The sequence below is a fragment of the Ranitomeya variabilis genome, chromosome 5 (genome assembly GCF_051348905.1).
Source record: "Ranitomeya variabilis isolate aRanVar5 chromosome 5, aRanVar5.hap1, whole genome shotgun sequence".
In the NCBI taxonomy this organism is placed as follows: domain Eukaryota; kingdom Metazoa; phylum Chordata; class Amphibia; order Anura; family Dendrobatidae; genus Ranitomeya; species Ranitomeya variabilis.
The window spans coordinates 111,562,350-111,587,370 of record NC_135236.1 but is presented as its reverse complement, the minus strand read 5'-3'; the positions used below and the strand labels follow the sequence as shown (position 1 = coordinate 111,587,370).

Below are 25,021 nucleotides of genomic sequence, written 5' to 3'. Positions count from 1 at the left end.
CTATAATTTTTGTTCAAGACCAGGATAAACCTCCATCCCAGCCTCAATTTTTTCATTCCAGACCTTGATCTCCATCTTGAGACCATGTGGGCAATCTGGGACTTGAGAAACCAGCAGTATATCTTGATGATTTGCTCAATTACATTAATAGCAGCCAAGGCATAAAAGTTGAGTATGGTGTCTTAATGTTAATGCTCTTTGGGAGGAGAAAAGTATGCAAATTAGCTCTCTGCTGGAACAAAAGACAACTGTCTTGCAAGTACACCTTAGAACAGGTAGCTACAGTATACATAAATGCCTTAGGGCTTAATGGGTTTTCCAAGCTTTTAAGACTGTTATCCCTCAAATAAGGTATCATTATAAATTAATAGGGATGCCAGGAGTTGGATCCCCGCTGAGCTGATATTGATGATGTACCTTTAGTATAGGTTATTTATATATCGAAAGCTTGGAAAACCTCTCCTCTTGTGTGTAGCTACCTATTATTTCAAGAATATATTTTTTGTTAAAGTAAATTTGCTGGACAAGATTTTACTTACATACCTAATATTGCTCCTTCTTTAACTGCCACCTTCCTAAATATACTGTATATCACTGGAATAATGCTGTTTGTTAGAAATACTGCTAAGCAGATGCATTGCAGATATGCAGGACACCTGGATAGTGCTGCTAAAGGATTCACTGTAACATTCATTTACATATTCATGTGAAACCTAGCATTTTACATGGGTGACTGCTTTTTCTTTATTACCTTTCCAAGAGAGCTTTCATGCCAGAGAAAGTAGAATAGTTTAATGAAACAAATTACTAGAGGCATGAAAGTATTCGAGAAATGGAAATGTGATTGGTTAACCATATTGACACAGAGGAAAGTTGACTAGGTACATGGTATTGTCAATCTCACTATCAGCTCCATGGAAATAAGTGAATCCAGGGTTGTCCATCTATTATGCCAATAAACATGCATGTCTGCCAAGTATACGTATGCTTTGCTAACTAATTTGGAGAAAGAAAAGGTAACTGTTGGCCAAGTACTGGCCAAGCTCTGTAGTTAGTCCTCAGCTAATACTCATCTTTGGACATATTATCTATAGATTCCTACAGTTATGACCTTAGGGACTGTACACAAATCATTGGTCCATATCTATGTGAATGGAAACATTATGTCTTTTTGGCTAAGCCTGACATATAATTTTTAGAAAGAGAGCAACATTGGGCCATTAAATCAAACAATTTATTATTGTGTTAACCAATTTCAATACGTTTCAGCTCCAGAAAAAAAACAGTGGAATGAGAAACTGCACAGTGTGCAAGTATAAGACATGCAGTCATGCAATGCATCAGTTTAAAATATTTAAAGGTAACCTGTCACTAGGTTTTCTCCATATAAACTATGGTCACCACTATTAAGCCCTCTCTTACAGCACACTAGAATGATGAGCGATGAGACCTTACAAGACTCCTTGCAGACATTCCTGCAACGTCCTGAGCCTAAGGCTCGAAACAGGTACTTTGGAGAGCACCTTAACCCATTCTGTACAGAGGAAGATGGATGTGGAACAAGTTTTGGGAAAGGTAGTAGATCTCGTCAATACTGCAGGGCTGGACAGAATATCAATGGGGCTGAATGAACCAGTAAGCAATCAGATAGTCCAACTGGAACTGAAAGTGAAATGGAAAATGTACTGTATTACTGAAACAAGAACAGGAGAGAGCTTTTCCTGGTACTGCATTTCACAATCGGATGTACTTTAACTGTCCAGTAAGCTTGTGTTAAAGCAAACTTTGTGACCTCTTATGTGTGCGCAGTTGTTCCCAAGGATAGAGGCCAGAAGGCAAAGGAGGCCTGTGGCCTGTAAGTGAGTGTAACACATTCTACATGAGTCAGCATACTGAGGGACATTATTTTCCTCTAAAGTGCCATGGTTTAATGGAGCAGCAGATCTACCACAGCTACCGCCCTCTAGCACCTTACACATGCACCGGCTTTACCTCTGGGTCCTCTGCGCTCTTTGGCCTTTCCTGGCACATGCACATTAGTACATTAGTATTATGCTCTGCCCTTGACAGGAAACTGTGTGGATGGCATTAGATGCATCATCCACATGAACCACTGAAGAAAAATGGCTTTAGAAGGAAAAGCGGAGGAGCCGGATCAAGACCAGAGCTGCCCATTGGACCGGATTGTGAATCTATTAACATAATAAAAGTTCTTATTTGGGAACTACAGCTCGATTATTGGGAAGTTTTTAACAGCTTTCTAGTATTCTGTAAAAGAGGTATTAATAGTGGTGGCCGTACATTATATGGGTAAAATCCTGATGGAACGAAGCCGAGGGTGAGTATATTCCTATTAGGTATATACTCACCCTCGGACACGCCCTGCTTCTTTCCGGCAGCCTTCCTTCCTAAGAATCAGCCCTTCCAGGACCTTTGGTGACGTCACGGTGACGTCGCGGCTTCTGATTGGTCGCGCGAGCGGTCACATGGGCGGCCGCGCGACCAATCACAAGCCGCGACGTCACCGCGACGTCACCGCAAGGTCCTGGAAGGCTGATTCTAAGGAAGGAAGGTTCCCGGTTAGTACCAGGGCCCGTCAAAGGGTAAGTATAGCGATATTTTTTATTTTAATTCTTTATTTTACACTTAAATATGGATCCCAGGGTCTGAAGGAGAGTTTCCGCTCCTTCAGACCCTGGGAACCATTGGAAACCCAATGCACTGCATTGGGTTTCGAGTTTCGTCCGACCCCGACCCCGACTTTTTTATAGGATCGGCCGATTTCACTCGACCCGACTTTTGAAAAAGTCGGGTTTCGTGAAACCCGACCCGATCCTATAAAAGTAAAGGTTGCTCAACCCTACTTGTGGGTGCACTGCAGTAACTTTCTCTGAAGTCACTGACACAGGTTGTAGTTTTGTTTGGTGGTGGTGTTGTTGTTGGTGGTCAGAAATGGAGGGCTTCACAAGCCAGTACATGTGTGTCTTGTCTCAGAGAAAGTAGAAAAGAAAATGGCTACTGACAGGAAGTAACCCATGAACTGCAGTGAAGACACACTCATATGAATACTAAATTAGAATGACTGAGTAAAATATATTGGCCTGCAAATGGCGCATATCAATATGTCTAACAATAGTAATACACCTAACTGATGAAAAAAACTGAAATGTGAAAATGCAGCCTAAATCTTTCTTAGTGTACGAAAGCTAATGTTTATTGAAGGTGTAGCAAATTTTAACCGCGTGACTCACACCTCTCAACCTGAGCACTGTAAACCCTTAAAGGGAATCTGTCAGTAGGTTTTTGTTATAATCTGAGGGCAGCATGAGGTAGGAGCGGAAACAGTGATTTCAATACAATCAGTATTTTATTAGCAAGAGATTAACACTACAGGACTACTGCTCCTGTGCATACTGGTCCAACTCTGCCCCATCACTGACTAGTAGATTAATGTCAATATACAATGTACACTGAAAGCTGTGCACAGTTACTGGAAATATGCATTGATTTCAATTTCTGGTTGTCTGTGATTTCTAATGACAAAATTCCCCTTTGGTAGAGCATAAAGATTTTATCTGCTCTTCTAAAAGTCAGTAGCAATCCAAGACCGCAGACTACCAACGGCATCTTCTTCCATGTAGTACATCCATGAACTGTTAAAAGGTTGATTTCAATAATCGTCACCTTTAAATGATGATTGTCTGTACCTTCCTTCCATTTCACGGAGAATCTGCAGTTACCTGCCCTTTTAATTCTGTATTAGAGAGAGATAAAGCAAAAATACCATTTAAGTGCCCGGCGGTGACATGTAGAACAGGCTATTCTCTTGCTATTAACATGGAGCAATGAGCGGCCTATTCCACACACTGATTATAGCTTCATCTAACATTCCCTTGCTAAGTGGCTCCCCTGCCGAGGCAGCTGAATTTGTAGTCCATTCTCCATCTCGTCATATTTTTTTTTTATTACAAGCCTATAAAAGGGCACAATACATAATTATAATGGGTTTGTGTTTGCAGAACGAGACTGTAAAACAGAGAAAAAAAATCGTAGGTAAGAAGAGAGCAGGGAGAGTAGCCAAATGATCATTATGGGAGCCCGGTATCCTCATCGCTGTACTGTCTATCACTGAGGACATTTACATCTGATCTGTTACAGTTTACTGCTTTTGTAAAATGCTACAATGTTCACCATGAATTTACTAAGAGGAAAATAGTGGCATAATCAGCGGCTGACACCTTCATGGAAATTAGCATAAAGAATAGGATAAAGCTGTAAAATGATGAATGGAAATAAAAAGATTTTTTAAGAGAAAAGAAAAACTAGTATTCTTCAATTGTATCTATAGTATGGAAAAAGAAAGCTTCAGAAACATGTTTGTAAATTATTGACTTCATAAATGAAATTTCATCACAGGCAAATTCAAAAGACAACAAAGTATTATTTAACTTAATAGGCCCTAAAAACAAAAAGTTTTAACCTCTTTCAACCAAGACAAATTTTCATTTGTGCTCTTTGTTAGTTTTAATCTTCCTTTCTTTCAAGCTTAACTGTGCCTGCTGAAAAAAAGCATCCCCATAGCATGCTGCTGCCACCACCATGTTTGACGTTGGGGGTGGTGTTTATTGGGTGGTATGGAGTGTTAATTTTCCACCACATATAGCCCTTTGCATTTAGCAGAATACTTTCTTCCACATACTATGTCCCCTACATAGCTTTTTGCAAACTGTAAACTGTAAAAGGGACTTCTTATGAATAGCTTTCAAAAATGGTTTTGTTCTGCAACGTTTCCATAAAAGCCACATTTGTTGAGTATATGACTAATAGTTGTCCTGTGTACAGATTGTCCCACCTGAGCTGTGAATCTCTGTAGCTCCTCTAGAGTGACCATGGGCCTCTTGACTGCTTCTCTAATTATTGTTTTTGCTGTAAGGGATATCAATTCAGGTGGACAGCAATGTTTTGGTAGGTTAGCTCTTATGCCATGTACCTTCCATTTTTGGATGATGGATTGAACAGTGCTCCCGTTGATCTTCAGAGTTCAGGCTATTTTTTTAAGAATGTAACTCTACTTTACATTCTCTCCAAAACTTTATCCCTGACCTGTCTGGTGTGTTCCTTGATTTACATGATGCTGTTTGTTCTCTTTGAGACAGGTGATGGCTATATAACAGAACTGGCCCCCATTGTGTATGATTCAGGCTTAGCTCCTCAGATATACATACATAGATATTAGTAATTAAAAAGAACTGAGAACTTAAAAAAAATTATTTTGGTTTGTGTTACTTTCTGAAACCTGAATTTTTGCTATTTTCCATTCAATTGAGTTATGCTAGGGCTTGTTTTTATGTGGCATGTTGTAATTTTCTTTTGCTTAATTTATTATTCATACCTTTTTGCTTTATAACTTTTACCATATAAATTGAATAACGAGATTTGAGACATGAATAAGCAATCATTTAGTTACTTGTATATCCTGTAATACTATAATATAGCAGAATTTAGTGAAATAAATTATCTCCTATGAAGCCCAGTACAAACATGGTCAAGACAGGGGTCTTCAGTAGTACCTCAACTGCCATGGTATCCCATCAACAGCTTGCAATAATATCATGGTTGGGAGGGCAGCATTGAATTGGTTAAACAGCAGCAATAAGAGTTAACTTTTCACACTGCTCTTATTTACAGGGTTAAATAAGGTCCTTTCTATACTGTGTTCTCTCCAACATTTGGTGGCCCCATCAGGGCTTACTTCCAAACCGACTGCAAAGCGGGATTTGGGCGTATGCGCCAACAGGGCCCTTGACCATAATGGTGGAGATGGAGTCACTGTGTTTTATATTGTGCATCATTTTAGGAAGTGGAAAAACTCCTTTATGGACAAGTAAAGATCGTATGTCAGATCGAAACACTTTGCTTTAACCCCAGAGGTTCACTTTTTGTATGGAGTTTTTTTATTCATTCCCAATGTGGTTCAATAAAGTTTGATAAGATTTTTTTTAAGAAGCTGGAACACCCTCCCATTTTTTCTACTCATCTCGTCTTGACCGGCTGCGGTCTAGCACCATTTTTTTCTTTTACACATGACCTTATAACTCGGACGAGTGCTATCTGTCGTTTTAATGGATATAACTTGCCCAATGTTGAACTAAAGGGCTGCACACATGGATCAAGAATCTAAGCATGTTCAATTTGCTTCCGATATTCAAAGCACACTCAGCAATACAAGTCAATTAGGCCGGTTTCACATTAGCATTTCTGTGCGCGGCGTAGGCCTGCATACTTATTTCCTTAAGATCCGCATAGATCCACATGTGTCTTGCGTACCTATATTTAACATTGTGTATGCAGTGAAATGGGTTGTATGCGGATGCGTCCTCGTGCATCATTTTGACGTGCCCGCCAAATGCATCATGTGAACATCTGAATGCATTCCAATTTTCACGGACTGACCAAATAGAGAAAATAAAGATCACAGTCTGGTCAGAGCGTGATTTGTATAATCGGATAATTTTTCTCGGATGTGGAGGAAATGGTATGTTACCCTAGCCTGTCAAAGAACAATAATAGTCACTAGTAGTACTGTTTCTTTGATCACATAATAATTCCCATTAATGTCTTACAATTTCTAGTGAACTATAGTACACCAAAACGAGATTTTCTGAATCATTGTGTATGAAATTGTCCATAACCAGCAGCTAGCTATAAGCAAATTAGTACTATACATTGTTTGCACCATGGCCCTGTTATTGGTGCTGATCCTTGATGTTGCTATATTCCTGTAGGTTTCTGTTCTCCGGATGTTTAGATATATCTATTCTCTCCTTCTGCTTTCCAATCAGTAAAACCATTAAAAATGCCACCTGGTGTGTCATAGTCATAACCTGCAGGGAGCCCCAGCCCTTCTAGTTAACCATACTTCATTAGTGCTCACCTCTGCTTGTGCTGAAAAGCCACTCGCATGGAAAGTCTCTTTAATGGGTAGAAGGCAGTCACAGTCTTATTAGAAAAACAATAAGGGCAGTAATAACAAATCCCCACATTTACCACTGACTAGTTGCATGCTTCCTATCGATTCACCAGCATATTTTCACCTCCAGTTGTGACTTAACAGTGTAGTAAAATCAATAAAGCCAACAGAACCCTATGACCACAATAATATTTTTTAAACTGTTTGAAATTACAATAGATAAAATGATTTTCAAAAAACCTATTTTGTAGAAAAACTTACCTAAAGAAAAAAAATCTAATAAAGAGAATACATAATAAGGTAGAACTTCCCTAGAAGTAAAGGAAGTTTGTCTAACTTAAATACAAATATCAATTAATGCAAATAATGGTATGCACACGTGGTCAAAATTGTTGGTTCCCCTCGTTTAATGACAGAAAAACCTACAATGGTCACAGAAATAACTTGAATCTGACAAAAGTAATAATAAAAAAAGAATTAAAAAAATAAAAATAAAATTCATCAAATAGGCCAGGACAGAAATGATGGTACCCTTAACTTAATATTTTATTGCACAACCTTTTGAGGCAATCACTGCAATCAAACGATTCCTGTAACTGTCAGTGAGACTTCTGCACCTCTCGACAGGTATTTTGGCCCACAGTTGTCTCATGTTTGAAGGTTGTCTTTCCCAGACGGCATGTTTCAGCTCTTTCCAAAGATGCTCAATAGGATTTAGGACAGGGCTCAAAGAAGGGCACTGCAGAATGCATCCCTATTCTTTACAAGTGTTTAGCTTGCAAAAAATGAAAGTCCCATAGTGGGACAAAGTAAAAAAGATAAAAAAAATTGTAAAAATACAAAAAAAAATAAAAAAAATCAACATATAAGTGTAGCTCACTAACAGGAAAAATATATATAAGTTCAGCTTTTGTCAATCAAAACTACAGCTTTTACTGAAAAAAAAGTCTCCATATGTATATGTTGACAAAAAAAAATAAAATGTTATGGTTATTGGAAGAAGGTGAAAAAAAAGGAAAATGTCAAAATTGAAAAAAATCTCTGGTACCTGAAGGGTTAAAAAGCTTAAAGGGACTCTGTCACCTGAATTTGGAGGGAACAATTTTCAGCCATAGGGGCGGGGTTTTTGGGTGTTTGATTCATCCTTTCCTTACCCGCTGGCTGCAATATTGGATTGAAGTTCATTCTCTGTCCTCCATAGTACACGCCTGCATAAGGCAAGATTGCCTTGTGCAGGCATGTACTACGGAGGACAGAGAATGAACTTCAATCCAATATTGCAGCCAGCGGGTAAGGAAAGGGTGAATCAAACACCCGAAAACCCCGCCCCTATGGCTGAAAATTGTTCCCTCCAAATTCAGGTGACAGAGTCCCTTTAACATGGACTAAATACTGTCCTAGAAGACCTTAGAGTGCTACACACATTTTTTTCAGGACACTTGGAGGCTTTGCAGCATTGAAATTTACAGCAACTCAATTTGTTGAGAATTTGAAATTTTGAAAAAAATTATCAAACCTGGAAAATTTGAATATCAAAATGTTAAACAAGTTCTCTAGAGCTGTAGCTGGAATAAGTGTTGTGAATTAGACTTTTTGGCTCCCTCTTGTGGTTACTAGTGATATGACTCTGGGATTTTCTTCCCTCAGTTTGCACCCAGCTGGGTCGTTAGTTCAGGGGTGTTGCTATATAAACCTCCTGGATCCTTAGTCCAGTGCCTGGCATCGTTGTAATCAGACACATTCTGTTTGCTCCTATCTGCTGGTCCTGGTTCGTGCAAAATTAAGCTAAGTCCTGCTTCTTTGTTTTTTGGGTTATTTGCTTGCTCTCATTTTTGTCCAGCTTGTACTAAATGTGATTCCTGAACTTGCTGGAAGCTCTAGGGGGCTGGTGTTCTCCCCCCGGGCCGTTAGACAGTTCGGGGGTTCTTGAATTTCCGGTGTGGATATTTTTGATAGGGTTTTTGCTGACCATATAAGTTATCTTTCTATATTCTGCTATTAGCTAGTGGGCCTCTCTTTGCTAAATACCTAGCTCATTCTTATGTTTGTCTTTTCCTCTTACCTCACCGTTATTATTTGTTGGGGGCTTGTATCCAACTTTTGGGGTCTATTCTCTGGAGGCAAGAAAGGTCTTTCTTTTCCCTTCTAGGGTTAGTTAGTTCTCCGGCTGGCGTGAGACGTCTAGAATCAACGTAGGCACGTTCCCCGGCTGCTGGTATTTGTGGTGCTAGGATTAGATATGTGGTCAGCCCAGTTACCACTGCCCTATGAGCTGGTTTTCTGTGTTTGCAGACTTAGCAATTATTCCTGAGACCCTCTGCCATTGGGGTCATAACAGTATGCCAGGCCAACACTGAATGTTTAATGCATTGCAGAAGTGGGATAATAAGAAAGGAAATTCTGAGTTTTTTTTTTTCTTTCCTCTCTTCCTCCCCTTTACCTTTGAGTGGCTTGTGCTTGCTGCAGACATGAATGTCCAGACCTTGATTACAAGTGTAAACCAGCTGGCAGCTCGTGTGCAGGGCATACAAGATTTTGTTACCAGTAGTCCTATGTCTGAACCTAAAATACCTATTCCGGAATTATTTTCTGGAGACCGATTTAGGTTTAGGAATTTCATGAATTATTGTAAATTGTTTCTTTCTCTGAGACCCCGTTCATCTGGAGATTCAGCTCAGCAAGTTAAAATTGTTATTTCTTTTTTATGGGGCGACCCTCAGGATTGGGCTTTCTCCCTAGCGCCAGGAGATCCGGCATTGGCAAATATTGATGCGTTTTTTCTGGCGCTCGGATTGCTTTACGAGCAACCCAATCTTGAAATTCAGGCAGAAAAAGCCTTGCTGGCTATTTCTCCGGGCCAGGATGAAGCTGAAGTGTATTGCCAAAAATTTCAGAAATGGTCCGTGCTTACTCAGTGGAATGAGTGTGCTCTGGCCGCAAATTTCAGAAATGGCCTTTCTGAGGCCATTAAGAATGTGATGGTGGGTTTCCCCATTCCTACAAATCTGAATGATTCTATGGCGCTGGCTATTCAAATTGACCGGCGTTTGCGGGAGCGCAAAACCGCTAATCCTCTGGAGGTGTTGTCTGAACAAACACCTGATTTAATGCAATGTGATAGAATTCAGACTAGAAATGAGCGGAAAAATCATAGACGTCAGAATGGGTTGTGTTTTTACTGTGGTGATTCTACACATGTTATATCAGCATGCTCTAGACGTCTAACAAGGGTTGTTAGTCCTGTCGCCATTGGTAATTTGCAACCTAAATTTATTTTGTCTGTGACTTTGATTTGCTCTTTGTCTTCTTACCCTGTTATGGCGTTTGTGGATTCAGGTGCTGCCCTGAGTCTTATGGATCTGTCATTTGCCAAGCGCTGTGGTTTTGTTCTTGAACCGTTGGTAAATCCTATTCCTCTTAGAGGTATTGATGCTACGCCATTGGCGGAAAATAAACCGCAGTTTTGGACGCAGGTGACCATGTGCATGACTCCTGAACATCGGGAGGTGATTCGTTTTCTTGTTCTGCATAAAATGCATGATTTGGTCGTTTTGGGTCTGCCATGGTTACAGACCCACAATCCAGTCTTGGATTGGAAGGCAATGTCTGTGTCAAGTTGGGGCTGTCAGGGAATTCATGCTGATTCCCCGCCAGTGTCTATTGCTTCCTCTACTCCTTCGGAAGTTCCTGAGTATTTGTCTGATTATCAGGATGTATTCAGCCAGTCCAGATCCAGTGCTCTGCCTCCTCATAGGGACTGTGACTGCGCCATAGATTTGATTCCAGGTAGTAAATTTCCCAAGGGAAGATTATTTAATCTGTCTGTACCTGAGCATGCCGCAATGCGTTCGTATATCAAGGAGTCTCTGGAGAAGGGGCATATCCGTCCTTCCTCTTCCCCTCTTGGTGCGGGATTCTTTTTTGTGGCCAAGAAGGACGGATCTTTGAGACCTTGCATTGACTATCGGCTTCTGAATAAAATCACTGTAAAATTTCAGTATCCTTTGCCTCTGTTGTCGGACTTGTTTGCCCGGATTAAAGGTGCCAAGTGGTTCACCAAGATAGATCTTCGTGGTGCGTACAACCTTGTGCGCATTAAGCAAGGAGATGAATGGAAGACTGCATTTAATACGCCCGAAGGTCATTTTGAGTACTTGGTGATGCCTTTTGGGCTCTCTAATGCTCCCTCAGTGTTTCAGTCCTTTATGCATGATATTTTCCGGAAGTATCTGGATAAATTTATGATTGTTTATCTGGATGATATTCTGGTTTTCTCTGAAGATTGGGACTCACATGTGGAGCAGGTCAGGATGGTGTTTCAGGTTTTGCGTGAGAATGCTTTGTTTGTTAAAGGCTCAAAGTGTCTCTTTGGAGTACAGAAGGTTCCCTTTTTGGGGTTTATTTTTTCCCCTTCTGCTGTGGAGATGGACCCAGTCAAGGTCCGAGCTATTCATGAGTGGACTCAACCCACGTCAGTTAAGAGTATTCAGAAGTTCTTGGGTTTTGCTAACTTCTACCGTCATTTTATCGCTAATTTTTCTAGCGTTGTTAAACCTTTGACGGATATGACCAAGAAAGGTTCTGATGTTGCTAACTGGGCTCCTGCAGCCATGGAGGCGTTCCAAGAGTTGAAGCGCCAGTTTACTTCGGCGCCTGTTTTGTGGCAGCCTGATGTCTCACTTCCCTTTCAGGTCGAAGTGGATGCTTCTGAGATTGGAGCAGGGGCCGTTTTGTCACAGAGAGGCCCTGGTTGCTCGGTAATGAGACCATGTGCTTTCTTCTCTAGGAAGTTTTCGCCTGCTGAGCGGAATTATGATGTTGGCAATCGGGAGTTACTGGCCATGAAGTGGGCATTTGAGGAGTGGCGTCATTGGCTCGAGGGTGCTAAGCATCGGATGGTGGTCATGACTGATCACAAAAATTTGATGTATCTTGAGTCTGCTAAACGCCTGAATCCTAGACAGGCCCGCTGGTCATTGTTTTTCTCCCGTTTTGACTTTGTGGTCTCGTATTTACCAGGTTCAAAGAATGTGAAGGCTGATGCTCTTTCAAGGAGCTTTGTGCCTGACTCTCCTGGAGTCGCAGAACCTGTTGGTATTCTTAAAGAGGGAGTTATTTTGTCAGCCATTTCTCCTGATTTGCGACGCGTGTTGCAGAGATTTCAGGCTGGTAGACCTGACTCTTGTCCACCTGACAGACTGTTTGTTCCTGATAAGTGGACCAGCAGAGTCATTTCCGAGGTTCATTCCTCGGTGTTGGCAGGTCATCCGGGAATTTTTGGCACCAGAGATCTGGTGGCTAGGTCCTTTTGGTGGCCTTCCTTGTCACGGGATGTGCGGTCATTTGTGCAGTCCTGTGGGACTTGTGCTCGAGCTAAGCCTTGCTGTTCTCGTGCCAGCGGGTTGCTCTTGCCCTTGCCTGTCCCGAAGAGGCCTTGGACACACATTTCCATGGATTTCATTTCTGATCTCCCGGTGTCTCAGGGTATGTCTGTCATCTGGGTGGTATGTGATCGCTTCTCGAAAATGGTCCATTTGGTGCCTTTGCCTAAGCTGCCTTCCTCTTCCGATCTGGTTCCTGTGTTCCTTCAGAATGTGGTTCGTTTGCACGGCATTCCTGAGAATGTTGTGTCTGACAGAGGATCCCAGTTTGTTTCCAGGTTCTGGCGATCCTTTTGTGCTAGGATGGGCATTGATTTGTCGTTCTCGTCTGCCTTTCATCCTCAGACTAATGGACAAACGGAGCGAACTAGTCAGACTCTGGAGGCTTATTTGAGGTGTTTTGTTTCGGCAGATCAGGATGATTGGGTGACCTTCTTGCCGTTGGCTGAGTTTGCCCTTAATAATCGGGCTAGTTCCGCTACTTTGGTTTCGCCATTTTTCTGCAACTCTGGTTTCCATCCTCGTTTTTCCTCGGGACATGTGGAGCCTTCTGACTGTCCTGGGGTAGATTCTGTGGTGGATAGGTTGCAGCAGATCTGGAATCATGTGGTGGACAACTTAAAATTGTCACAGGAGAAGGCTCAGCGTTTTGCCAACCGCCGCCGCGGTGTGGGTCCCCGACTTCGTGTTGGGGATTTGGTGTGGCTGTCTTCTCGATTTGTTCCTATGAAGGTCTCCTCTCCTAAATTTAAGCCTCGCTTCATCGGTCCTTACAAGATATTGGAAATCCTTAATCCAGTGTCCTTTCGCTTGGATCTTCCGGTTTCGTTTGCCATTCACAACGTGTTCCATAGGTCTTTATTGCGACGCTACGTTGTGCCTGTGGTTCCTTCTGCTGAGCCTCCTGCTCTGGTGTTGGTTGAGGGCGAGTTGGAGTACGTGGTTGAGAAGATCTTGGATTCTCGTCTCTCCAGACGGAGGCTTCAGTATTTGGTCAAGTGGAAGGGCTATGGTCAGGAGGATAATTCCTGGGTGGTTGCCTCTGATGTGCATGCGGCCAATTTAGTTCGTGCCTTTCACGCTGCTCATCCTGATCGCCCTGGTGGTCTTGGTGAGGGTTCGGTGACCCCTCCTTAAGGGGGGGTACTGTTGTGAATTAGACTTTTTGGCTCCCTCTTGTGGTTACTAGTGATATGACTCTGGGATTTTCTTCCCTCAGTTTGCACCCAGCTGGGTCGTTAGTTCAGGGGTGTTGCTATATAAACCTCCTGGATCCTTAGTCCAGTGCCTGGCATCGTTGTAATCAGACACATTCTGTTTGCTCCTATCTGCTGGTCCTGGTTCGTGCAAAATTAAGTTAAGTCCTGCTTCTTTGTTTTTTGGGTTATTTGCTTGCTCTCATTTTTGTCCAGCTTGTACTAAATGTGATTCCTGACCTTGCTGGAAGCTCTAGGGGGCTGGTGTTCTCCCCCCGGGCCGTTAGACGGTTCGGGGGTTCTTGAATTTCCAGTGTGGATATTTTTGATAGGGTTTTTGCTGACCATATAAGTTATCTTTCTATATTCTGCTATTAGCTAGTGGGCCTCTCTTTGCTAAATACCTAGCTCATTCTTATGTTTGTCTTTTCCTCTTACCTCACCGTTATTATTTGTTGGGGGCTTGTATCCAACTTTTGGGGTCTATTCTCTGGAGGCAAGAAAGGTCTTTCTTTTCCCTTCTAGGGTTAGTTAGTTCTCCGGCTGGCGTGAGACGTCTAGAATCAACGTAGGCACGTTCCCCGGCTGCTGGTATTTGTGGTGCTAGGATTAGATATATGGTCAGCCCAGTTACCACTGCCCTATGAGCTGGTTTTCTGTGTTTGCAGACTTAGCAATTATTCCTGAGACCCTCTGCCATTGGGGTCATAACAAATAAGTCTTCATGGAGTCTTTGGGTCAAATGAGGAAGAAAAGCAAAGACAAATAATCCAAACGGCCAGAATATAAGTTGTGAGTTTGTGCACGTGAATGCTTGTTCTGTTTTTGATTAATACTGGAGTAAGGGTACTGCCACGCTCAGCAACTTTCCAACGATCACGACCAGCAATACGACCTGGCCGTGATCGTTGGAAAGTCCTTGTGTGGTCGCTGGAGAGCTGTCACACAGACAGCTCTCCAGCGACCAACGATGCCGAAGTCCCCGGGTAACCAGGGTAAACATCGGGTTACTAAGCACAGGGCCGCGCTTAGTAACCTGATGTTTACCCTGGTTACCATTGTAAATGTAAAAAAAACCCCACATACTCACATTCCGGTGCCTGTCACGTCCCCGGGCATCCGCTTCCCTGCACTCCTCCTGCATCCTGTGTAAGCGCGGCCGTAAAGCAGAGCGGTGACGTCACCGCTGTGCTCTGATGTTCGGCCGGCCGGCGCTGACACAGGATGCAGGAGGAGTGCAGGGAAGCAGACGCCCGGGGACGTGACAGGCACCGGAATGTGAGTATGTGGTTTTTTTTTTTTACATTTACAATGGTAACCAGGGTAAACATCGGGTTACTAAGCGCGGCCCTGCGCTTAGTAACCCGATATTTACCCTGGTTACGAGTGAAGACATCGCTGCATCGGCATCACACACGCCGATGCAGCGATGTCAGCGGGAGATCCAGCGACTAAATATAGTTTCAAACGACCTGCTACGACGTACGATTCTCAGCAGGGTCCCTGATCGCAGTAGCGTGTCAGACACAGCGAGATCGTAACTATATCGCTGGAACATCACGGATCGTGCCGTCGTAGCGACCAAAGTGCCACTGTGAGACGGTACCCTTACTCGTAAGGTTTGCAGGAAAATGATCTCTGACTAGACAACTATTTGGTGATTCAACAGTCAGAACAACTAGTTTACAAATTACCATTGTTTAGGTGATATTGGAAGCTGTAGTTGCTAATACTATAGAGATAAACTTCACTTAACAATTGAATAATTTGATTCTTTGAGTACAAACATTTTTTATTTATGTGCAATTGTAAAGTAGAAAACCTGTTGTTGAAATTTCAGCCCTGTTCGATACAGTTGTGATTCCTATAAGGAGGCGTACATTTACATTGGGCCGAAAATCTGCGTTCTCTCAAGAAACCACTGGAGACTAGACGGAGGTGGACATGACTTGGGGATGGGTGGACCGAGAACTCCTGCAGCTTTTGTTTGTATTGCGGTGTAGATTTTAAACAAGAGTGTTGTTGCTTTAAGAGGAAGTTTAGATGTTTGTGCCTGGTGTATTACTGTGAGGAGGGTGGGGCTTATATAGGGGAGGCAACTCTGGCTCTCCCTCTTTCTCTGACAGGATGGACAGGAGGAAACATTACCCACCCTCCCGCCCTGTTTATAATCTTTGTCCTTAAACTTTTTAATTATTGCTTGTATAATGCTAAATGTTTTATTGTATTTTTGAATTTGTCATTGTATATCTTGTACCATGTTCAATTGTATATTGGCTATAAGGAGTTATTATTTGCGGTAACCTTCTAAGCCCAAGGGAAGGGCAATCCTTCAGCCATGGTTCCCTGGAGGTTTCCTCCACAGGGGGTTTTTCCTCTCCTGAGTGCTGTAGGATGACTCTTTGTGAGTTGGGGGTTTGCCAAGTTTAGTCCCATTAATGCTTTTGCAGGGACTTTTAGTTTTTAAGTTTACAAAAATGATTTAATTATTTAAAAAAAAAAAAAAAAAAAGTGTCAAATGAGACTTGGAATTTATAACCCGTCACGGCTTTGCGGTTTAGGAGTCAGGTGGAAGTTGCAGACAAGTTAAGGTGGACTCATTTTAACTAATAGAGGATGTAAAACCTCATGGTGGTGAGCAGGCTCGGCTTTGGTGGCCAGCCTCAAGGACGTTGTAATGGTAACATCAATCAGGGGCGGGCACAGTGGTTAAGCACAGGAGTGAGGATAATAGGGTCATTGGTGCCCTGAAAGTTTACTGGCTCTGCTTGAATGGCAAGCCAGTGCGTGCCGCCCCTTTATGGCTGTCTGTCCTGGTGCTGTATGTCAGACAGCTGGGGATATCGCAGTACTTGTGAATCCCAATGTACTAGCACTCCACCTGACTCCTACTGTGATTATTTAATCCTGTGATTTGAATAAAAGCTGTGGCCATTTTGACAACCAAAATAATGTGTTTTATGTATTTATTTTAGTACCTAGGTTTACAGTAGTTATGGTGGTTTTAAGAAGGAGTGGGGTCCATCCCATATCCAAAAGTCATGCTCCATAACAGCCTTATAGGCAGTTACATTTCTAATATTTAAGATAAGTAATGGAGTAATAGTCCTAGAATCTGAATATATAAAGTCTCGGCTAATCCCCTTTGATAAACCACCTAAATTATGATAATCAGATTTTACATGTGTCATTAAGAATACAAGTCAGCTTCTCATAAACTCTAACCCAATTTGCAGTATGTGTCACCTCTGAGAGTTCAACCAATAGGGATTTCAATGTTTTAGCTATCGTTTGTTTTGCTGATAAAATAAGAAGGTAATGAGCTTCTGTTTAAATCTTTTCATGTTGGCAAATTTCTTATTCCGATCTTCCCATGGGTCTATGAATATTTAAATTCGAAGCAGAAAAACAACATTTCAAAAACACAAGACAGAAAATGCTTGACCTTTCATGCAGCTGTAGCAGGTGTGCAACATACCCCTTCTCATCCCCCATCATAACCCTGATTAAAAAATAAAAGCAAAAGTTGAAATAAGAAACTTTTGTATTTTTTAAATAATTTTCTGGCTTCTGCAAATGTAATTTAATTTAAATGTTCATCATGAAAAATTAAAAAGGCAATAACATTCTAATAAAAAGAGTATCTTTCTGTGTTACAAATGATTAGTACTTTGTGGGAAGACAGGTAGTAACTAGAGATGAGCGAACTCGAACTTAAAAGTTCGGAGTTCCTACCAGACACTTAGGGTACGGTACTAAACTCCAAACACGGACTTCTCCGTAGCAATGTTCAGAGACCCGAGAGAAAGAGAACAACAGAAAGAATTTTCCAGCTCAAATGTTCAGGTCCTCATTGTTTTCAATGGGGTTCTGGTTCAAGTTCGGGCACAGTTCTCATACCCGAACCAAACTTTGGAATAAAGAATCAGAACTTCCACAGGTCCACTCATCCCTAGTGATAACTGGTCATTTGAATAGCTAAGCCAGCCTATTTCTATCTCTATGTATCTCGGTTGTGATAGATAATAATTATTATTATTATTATTTATATAGCACTATTGATTCCATGGTGCTGTACACGAGAATGGGTTACATACAAGTTACAGATATCACTTACAGTAATCAAACAAACAATTACAGACTAATACAGAGGGGCTGGCTGCTGGGTTAACTAATAAAGTAGAGACACCCATCCAGCTCCCTACACAGAAGTTATTGTTTGCTTTCTGACGATGGAAATTCTGCACTAAATATAACATGTAGTTGGAGCAAACAGAAGCAAGCATCAGTGGAAATTTGGTAATTTAATTTATAATTTAATTTAATAAATAAACAACACTTTGAGGGCTTGTGCAGATGACCGTATTTTCAGTCCGAGTGCGATAGAACAAAACATGGGACCAATAACCAATGTAATGCTATGGGACCGTGCACATGTCTGATTTGGTACTTGAACAGTCTGTACAAGGGAAAAATCTGAGCATTCTCAATTTACATCCAATGTTCGGATTACTCTCGGTCATACAAGTCAGTGTGTGCATGGATAAAATTGGACTGCACGCGGATTACATCTGAGTCCAGTCTGATTTTCACTGACTGACATAATGGAGAAGATGGAGACTTTTTTTTCCATCTTCTCCTCATCTGAGATAATGGAATCTCACTAATCACACTCTGATCAGGGTTTCCAGAGTCCATAAAATAAAGACACTTTTTTGCCCCGTCCATAAAAAAGTAAGGCGTCTGTTATTTATTTGAAGCTGAAGAAACAAATAGAAATTATTATTTTGATTGCAACTATCATCACTTTACAGTTTACAGTGAATGCAGCTTTTGTCTAAATCTCAGAATTATGGGCTGTAGACATGGATCACTGATAATGATGATTTATTATGGTTTGCCAGTGTGTGCATAAACAATATTGTCTGCATAGTGATGACGAGTAAACTCGAACAGTATAGTTTAGGGCCCATATCGAACACATATTGTTAGGGCATGGACCTTGAACAAGGATTTCTCCAGGAAGCCCATTTCTTTGAAGCCATTGTCACCTGTAAAGAAACAAAAAATAAATAAACAATAAAAATATTCATATACACTTAATCTGCCGATGCCCATGTCCCCTGTAAAAAAAGAAAAATAAATAACCATATCCCTAAACTGTCCGAAGTGCAGCTAGTCCATATCTGTCCCACATTAGTGACTGCTCTCTCTGAGAGCCAACACACACTGATAGGAGCATAATCACTTCTGTCAGTGTTTAGCACTGAGCTCTCACTCAGAATTATGGAGTTCATCAGAGTTCATAGCTGGACAGACATCAGGAGAGTTGCCAAGACTGCTTTAAATTCAAAGTTATAAAGGTGAGTCTATTAAAATAAGTTTAGGGCCCATCACATTTGAAGTCATTTTGATGCATCTTTTAGAAAGAAGATACCCAAAAGTGACACCATTCTAAAAACTGCACCCATCAAGGTTCTCAAAACCACATTCAAGAAGTTTAACTTTTTTCACAAAAATTTTACTTCAGATCCAATGTTAGAGAATCCCCACATTTACTTATGCTGGCTAACAGATGTAAATCATTCAGCGATGAAAACTAAATCTCCGAGCACTAAAAAATACTCAGAGGTCACCCGAGCGTGATCTAGAAATCTCGAGTAATGAGTTTATTCGCTCATCACTAATGAACACCCGATCTCTTACATTATGGCTGGTCTGAACAATGAAAGCAATTGTTACCATCCACCTTTTTTGTCTCCCCTGTGTCCTCATAGATTGTAAGCTTGCGAGCAGAGTCCTCATTCCTCTTAGTATCTGTTGATCTATGTGCTTATTGTTATGCTTAATGTCTATTGTCTGTACAAGTCCCCTCTAAAATGTAAATTGTGGAGGAATATGTTGGCGCTATACAAATAAAATTATTATTATTATTATTATTATTATTATTATTTTCCAGAATCAAGCAGCAATGAATGTTGCTGAGTGAAAATTGCAAACCGCTGTTGTAGTGACCAGTATGCTATAGTGACCAGTATGCCGTAGTAACCAATATGTTGCAGTCACCACTACATTATGCCCAGCCCGTGCTTCTGGAGGCAAGCACCCATAAGCTAGGCTGACTCTCATTGCTTCAGAAATGCCAAACATGGAGATGCATTATGTGGTTTATGCACACTGGGGCTCAGAAGGCAGAGGGCATTTGGATTTGGGAGCGGAGAATTTGCTGAATATCGTTTGGCAGGTGAAGAGCCATTTCGCTTTTCCAGAGTCTTTGTGCTACCAGTAACGTGCACGCCCCCTATATTTCCGTTAACAAATGATGTACCTGAGCCAGAGCTTGCTTTTCTTGTGGATTGATTTGAAGCTTTTATTGGGAACACTAGATGGTGGCCCAATTCTAACGCATCGGGTATTCTAGAATCTGTATGTAGTTTATTTATAAAGTTTTCAGAATAATGCAATTTACACACAGGATTTGGCCGGCAATTAGCGAAGTGTGGTTCAAATTGCCATGTAGTATGTTGCCCAGCCACATAGTTTATTGCACAGCCACATAGTATGTAGCACAGCCCACGTAGTATATTGCCCAGCCAATTAGTATATTGCTCAGCCACATAGTACATTGCTCAGCCGCGTAGTATATTGCTCAGCCATGTAGTATATTGCCCAGCCAAGTAGTATATAGCACAGACACGTAGTATATAGGACAGACACGTAGTATATAGGACAGACACGTAGTATATTGCCAAGCCACGTAATATATTGCCCAGCCACGTAGTATATTGCTCAGCCACGTAGTATATTGCCGAGCCACGTAGTATATAGCACAGACACGTAGTATATAGGACAGACACGTAGTATATAGGACAGACACGTAGTATATTGCCCAGCCACGTAATATATTGCCCAGCCACGTAGTATATTGTTCAGCCATGTAGTATATTGCCCAGCCACATAGTATATAGCACAGACACGTAGTATATAGCGCAGACATGTAGTATATTGCCCAGCCACGTAACATATTACACAGCCACATAGTATATAGCACAGCCACGTAGTATATAGCACAGCAATGTAGTATATAGCACAGAGACACAGTATATAACACAACCCATGCAGTATATAACACAGGCCACGTAGTATATAGCACAGCCACGTAGTATATAGCACAGAGACGTAGTATATAACACTGCCCATGCAGTATAGAGCACAGCGATGTAGTATATTGCCCAGCCACGTAATAGAATGCCCAACCACGTAGTATATAGCACAGCCCACAGTATACAGCACAGAGATGTAGTATATAGCACAGCCCACACAGTAACTAACACAGCTAACGTAGCATATAGCAATGTGGGCACCATATCCCTGTTAAAAAAAGAATTAAAATAAAAAATAGTTATATACTCACCCTCCGTCGGCCCCCCGGATCCAGCCGAGGCATTTACCAATGCTTCTCGTGATGCTCCGGTCCCAGGAGTGCATTGCGGTCTCGCGAGATGATGACGTAGTGGTCTCGAGAGGTGGTGGTAGTGGTCATCTCATGAGACCGCAATGCATGGACCGGTCACCGGAGCGTCGCGAGGAGCCGGAAAGGCGCCGGAAGGTGAGTATATGATGATTTTTTTATTTTTTTTATTTTTAATATTAGATCTTTTTACTATTGATGCTTCATAGGCAGCATCAATAGTAAAAATTTGGTCACACAGGGTTAATAGCAGCGTTAACGGAGTGCGTTACACCGCGGAATAACGCGGTCCGTTAACGCTGACATTAACCCTTTGTGATCTCTGAGTGGAGGGGATTATGGAGTGGGCACTGACTGTTGGGAGTAAGGAGCGGCCATTTAGCCACCGGACTGTGCCCGTCGCTGATTGGCCATGGCCGTTTTGCCGCGACCAATCAGCGACTTGGGATTTCCGTGACAGAAAAACAGACAGAAAGACGGAAGTGACCCTTAGACAATTATATAGTAGATTTTACATAACATTTGGGATCACATTTATCTGGCGCTCTATGCTGACCACTTACTTTGAGGTTTCCATCTTAATCTCCTAGTGATGTGATTCAGCTGAAGCCCCTGAGGAAGCCATTCACTATAATGAGGCAACAGAGTTTCTCTGTTCAGCAGTGTCCTTCTTTTCAGAAGTGCACAAAACTTTGGCCGACAGCCCTTTTATACAATCCTAAAAAGACGGACACCGCTGGATCACAGGGCAGACGGCATCCACAGTGCCTCCATCTGCCTCATTATAGAAATCTGCCACCAGAGATTCCGTCTGAATCACATATTTCAGAGATTTACATGGAAACCTCCTGTGTAAGAACTTAACGCAAAGTGCAGGATAAATGTGCGCTGAGCCTTAATGCGATCTTTGAGAGACAGAATAAAATAATCAACAGTACGTGAAGAATTGGTTTTATTTATTTTTTATGCTTTTCCTCGTGCGGGATAAGTTATTAGGCTACTTTATTCTTCGGGTCGGTGCAATTACAGTGATACTGGATTTGTATCGAGTTTCTATGTTTGGCTGCTGTCAGACACTAAAAGATGCTTTTTGCATCATCATATTTTGAGAACTATAATTTTTCCATATTTTGGCCCACGAAGTCATGTGAGGTCTTGTGTTTGGCAGGACGTGTTGATGTTTTTATTGTTGTTTTGTTGTTGTTTGGTACAATTTTTGGGCACGTGAAATTTTTTGATCGCTTTCTATTACGATTTTTGAGAGGTAGAATGAAAAAAAAACAGCAATTCAGGAATTTCTTTTGGGGAGGTTATGCCATTCCATTTGTGGTAAAATTGACAAGGCAGTTTTATTCTTCGGGTCAGTACGATTACAGCGATACCTTATTTTTTTTTTTTATGTTTTGACGCTTTTATACAATAAACTTTTTCATAGAGATAATTGCATCGCTTTATTGTGAAAGCTGTAGCTTTATTATTTTTCTGCTGATGAAGCTGTCTGATGGCTTGTTTTTTTGCGGGGAAAAATGGCATTTTCAGCGGTACCGTGTTTATTTATGTCCGTCTTTTTGATTGGGTGTTATTCCACTTTTTGTTTGGCATTATGATGATAAAGCATTGTTTTTTGCCTTGTTTCTTATTACATTTTTTATGGTATTCACTAAAGGGGTTAACTAGCAGGACAGTTTTATAGGTCAGGTCGTTGCAGACTCGGTGATACCAAATATGTGTACTTTTATTGTTTTTTTGTTTTTTTAATTCAAATAATTTAGAGATACAAAATCTTTAGATTTTTTATTATTTTTGATTTTTTTAAAATATTTTTACAATTATTTAATAACATTTGTTTACTTTTTTCTAACTTTTTTACTTTGTCCCAATATGGGACTATAATTTTTTGCAGGCTGATCACTTCTGCAGCATGGAGATGAAGCAGCATCCCCATGCTGCAGAAACTGTCAGCTCTGTACTGACAGACAAACCTGCTCATTATACATCATGATGACATGGGGTCACCATGACAACGATCGGGACCCTGCATCACACCGCGGGGTCTCCGATCCTAAGGCAGAGGGGCTGTCAGCCCTCTGCCAGCTACCGAAATGCTGCAATCGTGTTCGATCGCAACATTTTGGGAGGTTAAAGTGCCTGTGACTGCTCCTGGCATTTAGTGCCGGTGTCAGCTGTCAGAATCAGCTGACATCCGGCGCCGATTGCCCACACCCCCCGAGTGCGCGAGCGATCATAATGATGTAATATTCCGTCCCTCGTAAAATAGGCCCGGGGCATAGGGATGGAATTTTACATCCAATATCAGAAAGGGGTTAAATGTATCACACTGATATATCACCTTTCATTTAAAATAATCTCTGGATGCAGATTCTCAAGGAGATCTATGTCCAGCCCATAGATCTTAGTAGCAAGTTTACATTTTAGGAAAAATGTGGATTTCTCATGAGAAAACGTCGGATCACAGATGTCAAAATATCATTTGTTAAACTTTCTATGACCTAAATTCCCAAATTGATGGCTTAGGAGGGGGGATCCTAGTGACAGATTCCCTTTAAAATACAGTATACATATTTGAGACACAATCATATCTTCAATTATTTAGATGTTAAATTATTGAAAAGCGTTATGTGTTGGACAGATAGCAAGACAAAGGAAAGTCCAGGGTACCGCAAATGTCTTTACCACTAACTTAGCCGTAATCTCTTAGCCTGTAATCATGTTGTGCTTACAGTATCCTGAGTAACTAGACTTGTTGCCACTATTCATTTTTTCTTCTTGTCATATTTCAGCTCTCACGAGTAAACCGGAATCAGACCAGCAAGATACAGTAACCAATTAATGGAAAAATAAATGTGATTATAACGAACTTCCTTCCTAAAGAGCTAAAGGAAGCAGGTTCATTTCCATTGAAAATCCCATGAGTCATAGTCATTCTCACTCACCACTCTAGCATAATGGAGAACTCCCAGGAAAATTGTTATTGTCTAATCCCTTATCAACATGTATGTAGTGTGGATTTGTTTAAATACTTATGATCTTCTTCAGTTCCCAGTGATGCTTAAATCCAGGAATAATATTTTGATGACCTTTCCAAAGGATATATCATCCATATGAGATCAGTTTAGGGGGTAACACTTATTATCCCCACTAAATTGATATCTGCTCTGTCAGCAGACGCTTGTAAGTAATATGCAGAGCATTTTCATTAGAGATTTAGAATATTGCAAGGTCTACTATTTTGCTTCTTCAGCACCTTGGGATATGTATATTTAATGCTTTGTTATCCTAGTTATTATTATTTATTATTATAGTGTCATTTATTCCATAGCGCTTTACATGTTAGAAGGAGTATACATAATAAAAAACAAGTACAGTAATCTTACACAATATAAGTCCAGACTGGTACATGAGGAGAGAGGACCCTGCCCACGAGGGCTCACAATCTACAAGGGATGGGTGAGAATAGAGTAGGTGAGGGCAGAGCTGGTTGTGTAGCAGTTTGGTTTATCGGTGGTTACTGAAGGTTGTATGCTTGTCGGAAGAGGTAGTTCTGTTAGGCTTTCAGTTGCCAAAGCATTGCGAACTCCTGCCAAATATTTGTTAGTATACATTGAGAATTGCCGATGGCCCTAACATCATGGCTCACATAACCAGCAACAATACTAGACAATGCTAGGCGCTTGAATCCTTTTCTCCATCTCTGGCTCCATATCATCTGAGTTCAAAAGCTTACTGTTCATCTCATCCAATAAATTAACTGGAAGAAGTTGTTCTGGTGAAAATCTTCAAAAGTCCCCAGGGACTGAAGGGCAGAACTGATACCGGTTTCATTGACAAAGTTAAAATTCTACTATGTAAAACATTAAATGTTATTGTGGCAGAGGAGGTGGACAGAACACTGACTTAAACTGATGGTGTCACCGTCGGAGGTAACAGCATCCTGCAGTGACTGAGATGAATGATGTGCCATATAATTTATATAACATTACTA

General features: G+C 41.3%; 1 long non-coding RNA gene across 2 annotated transcripts in view; it reads right to left on the bottom strand.

Moving 5' to 3' along the window:
• Window positions 1-3,379: 3,379 nt before the first annotated feature.
• Window positions 3,380-25,021, bottom strand: part of LOC143773414 (uncharacterized) — a 67,182-nt gene continuing 45,540 nt past the window's right edge. The window contains exon 3 of one of the 2 annotated variants that reach the window (XR_013215173.1): window positions 3,380-3,754. This is a non-coding gene — a long non-coding RNA (uncharacterized LOC143773414). Of the gene's footprint in view, window positions 3,755-18,366; window positions 18,599-25,021 lie in introns of those variants that run through there. The other variant, XR_013215172.1, reaches the window with a different exon arrangement.